The sequence below is a fragment of the Sinocyclocheilus grahami genome, unplaced genomic scaffold (genome assembly GCF_001515645.1).
Source record: "Sinocyclocheilus grahami isolate Dianchi unplaced genomic scaffold, SAMN03320097.WGS_v1.1 scaffold1695.1, whole genome shotgun sequence".
Lineage (NCBI taxonomy): Eukaryota > Metazoa > Chordata > Actinopteri > Cypriniformes > Cyprinidae > Sinocyclocheilus > Sinocyclocheilus grahami.
The window spans coordinates 57,601-62,341 of NW_015506874.1; the positions used below are offsets into that span (position 1 = coordinate 57,601).

The following is a 4,741-nucleotide window of genomic DNA, read 5'->3' on the forward strand; positions in this document are numbered from 1 at the left end:
GAGAGAGAGGTAGGGGCCGTACAAGCATTTCTTTTATATTTACTAGCGATTGAGGAGAGAGAGAGAGAGAGGGAGCGGGTGAAGAGGCGACCGGTGCGTGCAGCTTTCCCAAGAGGAAATGAAAAGAAAAGAAGCTCAACGAGGAAAGAGAGACAGCCAAAGCGGGGAGCACGCCAGAGAAGGAAACAGACTCGCATCCTCAAGTCATATCTGAGACGATCCCGCTTGGAAAGTGAGGGAGGAGAGAGAGGGAGAGCGTGGTCACCGCCGCTGTGTGCCCACAAACACACACACACACACACACACACACACACACACAGTCTTGCGGCAGCAGACCGCTGTGTGTTCGCCTGCTCTTTTGTGCCGGCAGCTGGGATTGTTCTTGGCCCCGTCTGACCTCCTTGTCACCCCCCGTGTGAGTGTGTGTGTTTGTGTGTGGGAGCGCGAGGGGTCCTGGAACGTGGACTGAGTGGAGGGGAGGGTCACCGGTTCGGGTGTCCGGACAGAGGAGGAGAGAAACATCTGCCTCCAAAACAGCTGGACATGCACATCAGGTGAGTCCCCTTGTAGTGGGAAACACACCTTCCTCTTGTTCTAGTCGATGTTGATGTCCACATGCCAAACTGTCACATGCATACCTGAAAGTTTTAAGCCTCACCGATGTAGGTCCGAGCAAAGGGTTTCTCCGTTCCTCTTAAACTTGTTGATGTCTTCGTGCCTGGAGGCTTGGCTTCCTGGGAAAGTTTTGGGAAAGACACTTTGCTCATAAGTGCACTTGTCGTTCTCCCTCAATGATGTAGGTATTGGGAACGGAGGGGAGGGACGCTGGGGTTAATTGTGCGGACCGCCTCGGCTCGCTCTCAAAACATCATCTCTCACTTAATTAGTGGATTTTACAAGATTAGTGCGCTTTGCATTGACGCCGTGTTCTGTGGAAGGTAGTGAATGGTAGCGGCGAGACGGACGTCTTCTGTTATCTGATGTCTTTGGATTTAACAGCTTCTTCTAAATGACTGGATTTATATTAGAAATGAAAAACACGGGTAAATATTAACCTTTTGCTTCATCAGTCAGTTTGGGCTTAGCGTGGGATTGTTAAAGAATCTGAATAGTTGTAATTATGTGTTTTAATTAAGTTAAAACTTAATTTTGTTAAGAAAAAAAAATCAAAAATACACTTTTTTGTTAAATTGTTTATTAATATTGTAAGAAGAAAAGTAATAACAATCATTTTAATAATAATAATAATAATAATAATGTGTTAGCTCACAAATCTATTCTTATTTGTCACACATTTTAGAAAATGTAATTCTTTTGATATTGGCAACACTTTAGATTACTATCAAGTAACCTTTATTCAAGTCCTTTTATTTTTATATATTCATGTTACAGATTGCATGTGAATATAATGAATTACTACAGTAAAAATAATGACAAAGTTTAAGCAGCTCCACAAAATATTTACACATTACTACATTTTTCACTATTACTCAGTAATTACCATGCACTTACAATGTTATTACAATGTAACAAACTATATTGTAACGTGTAACTACAGTTTTCAGTTATAAAGTGTATTTTCCAGCTAGATTGCTTAGTAAACAGAAAAGTCATACTCTTTATTTGTCGTATAGCTATCCTGGACAGTAGGAATTATAGGACAGGAATTATTTGGACACTTTTACACTTGCTATGGGAGCCGCTGCACAGGAAAAACACAAAAAGTGAGTAAACTTGCTTGGGACTCTGTGCTTTTAGATTAAGGAGGAAGTCTGCTTGCTGTTTTCTTTTCATCAGTTTGCTTTGACTGAGTGTTGCGGTCAGTAGCTTCATATTAGTCTGGGAATCTACCTGTTGCTCTTTAATGTACTTTTCGGAACACTGTAAAAATTAAAAATTACATCTACCTGACAAAGCAGTTTAAAATGAATGTGATTATGTAGAGTAATACAATGTTATTCAGTCATATTAAATTGTATTTTTCACTTGAATAAAAATTGTTTATTTATATGTTACTACAGTACATATCACAATTTTTTTTAGATTACCTGAAGCATTTTTTTTTGTACAATTTTTATTGTGTACCTTGGCGAGGATAAATTGTCTTTCTTTTTTGTTGTTGTTTAGATTCTGGTTGTACAGTGTTTGCTGAAGAAACATGTTACAAACGGTTACCATAATTTAACAGAGTAAGTGTATTAATCACAGATCCAAAAATGGCAATTTTATTGAGAGTGAGCCGCCCTGTTTATAAAGCATACACATCCAAAGACTATATTTGCATTTGGGGGCAAAAGAACGTGAATAGGGAATTGACAGAAGTTATCCAGGTATGTACGAGGGAGCTATAGGACCATAAAAGCCGTCACACACAAACACACACACACACACACACACACACACACACACACACACTCAGAGTGGGACAGACAGGCCTGGTGACAGACAGTGTCAGCGAGGTGTCAGTGAGAAGCTGTTGGTGTCACACTTGGTTGACCTGATCTGTGGTCAGGCTGTCCACTGCAGCCCGTTGTGACTCCTTACATAACCACTTCCTGCCACTCACACCCAGCTCAGCTGGGACACGCGTGGATATTTATATACTCAACATACAACACACACACACACATCAATATGCCCTTATAAACACACTCACACAAACAAACAAGAGCCCTGTCGATATACAGACCCCTCAGTCTTCTGCAGTCACGGAGATGTGCTCTTACTAACTGCTTTTGATCTACTGCAGCCTGAAAATGATCGCTCATAATCCATAACCTGCACATAAGCATCACACAAATGAGAGAGAGAGCCTAACGATATATCAGATATATCAGATATATCAGAGATCAGATATTGTCAATATATTTTTGAAAACAAAGGTGAAGCTCATGAAAATGTTTAGGTTGCATTTCACCACAAAATAAATTAATGACAATAATAAAAATAGAAATTAACAAAAAAAAGTTTAAATTAAATTAAATTAATATTTTCGAACGTTTTTGCATTGAGACAGTGTTTTCTTTACAAATAAGCTTATTTCCCACAAATTCACACACACCCACACACACACACTCACACTCACACACACGCACACGCACACGCACACGCACACGCACACGCACACGCACACGCACACGCACACGCACACGCACACGCACACGCACACGCACACGCACACGCACACGCACACGCACACGCACACGCACACGCACACGCACACGCACACACACACACACACACACACACACACACACAAAAGTGTACACTTTTATTGCATTAAAGTAACACATTTTGGGGGAAATGTGATTTATTGGCATTAAAATAATGTATCAGTTCATTGTAAGCTTCATTTTCTTAATGCAACATTTTTCTTTTGATTTTAAAATGAACAGACATGATCATGAAAGGTTTTATGTGATTCACACACATATTTTGCAGTTGTCCGTGTGGGGGAAAAGCGACAAACATACACTCTGTATATATCCATAATAGTGCAAAATCCTCTTATTCCCACTGATGTGGTACACTGCTTCGCACAGGTGTTTTCAATGATAAAGGGATGTTTAAATGCACTAATATGGCTGGATATAGACTGTAGGCACAGTGGTGTGTGGCTGTTTGAACCTATGTGTGTTTCAGGACCCGTTCCCTGCCTAAGGGGCCGAACACTGTGTGTGTTTCGGATTGAGCAGTATTCAGTTAACTAATGCAATTCTTTAATATTTTGAAATGCATATTATTTCTTCATAGTTTGTTCCTTTTCAGAAGTTATAGAACTGTGCACATCCAACCTGAGTAAATGAAATCTGAATCATTCAGTCTTGGAAGTTTATATTGAAATCTCTGATTTATGTTGGCACATCTGAATGTGAGACATTATTACAGAAACTCTGGAAGAGACACATGAAGATTTCTGAGTATTTATTTATTTTTTAGTAGAAGAGTCTGAGCAGAAGATAAAAATCCCCATGGGCCCTCCATTTAATCTCACTGCTGTCTAGAAATCCCCCTGAAAACAAAACAGAGATATTAAAGAGATCTCATTGTGATTTTTTTCCTCTATAGGGAAAAGTGCAAAATATATAGAGAAAGGGATGCTGTTAACTTTCTTTGTGAACAACTAATTTTGTCACTGTTGAATGATTGCTTATGTCCTTAGAGCTTCAAGGGTTGAGAAAATGTGAAAATTACTGGTATATTTTCCTCTCTCGATCTTTCAATCCCTTAGTCACTCTTTGGCTATTTAAAATGTTATTTAAAAAGAAACACAAAATTTCTCTTGTGAAAGACAAATGTAAGATCTCAGGGGCCTGTCGAGCATCCCTTCCGCTTCACCGTTGCGGGTCGGGGCGGGTAGGGTCAGTTTGATCGAATCAAATGGGGTATTGATTCCATTTGATAATTAATGGGCCTGCAGGTGAAGATGAAGACGCAGCCTCCAGCTCTAAGGATTTGAGTGGAACCTTGGACTGGGAGTGATGGGAAGCCGCCAAGGTCAGCAGCAAACCATGAGAGCCGTGTCCAGCCAGAGCGCAGAGCGAGAGAGCTCCAGTTAAACGAGATAGGGAGAGAAATGCTATTGACCAGAGCTGATTTATCAGCGTTCGAAGAAAATGAGACAACATCTGACTTCTTAATGCTGGACTTCAAATTCAGAGAGATGTGAAGAGAAATTAGTATTCTGCTGAAACAGCTCCATATATTGATGGAAAACTACATGCAGAATATATATATATAT

General features: G+C 40.0%; 1 protein-coding gene across 1 annotated transcript in view; it reads left to right on the forward strand.

Annotated features, from left to right (window-relative positions):
* Positions 1–319: 319 nt before the first annotated feature.
* LOC107572090 (neuronal PAS domain-containing protein 1-like) overlaps positions 320–4,741 on the forward strand; it is a 58,393-nt gene continuing 53,971 nt past the window's right edge. The window contains exon 1 of the mRNA XM_016258505.1: positions 320–554. The gene's annotated coding sequence lies outside the window, so the exon portion shown is untranslated. The remainder of the gene's footprint in view (positions 555–4,741) is intronic.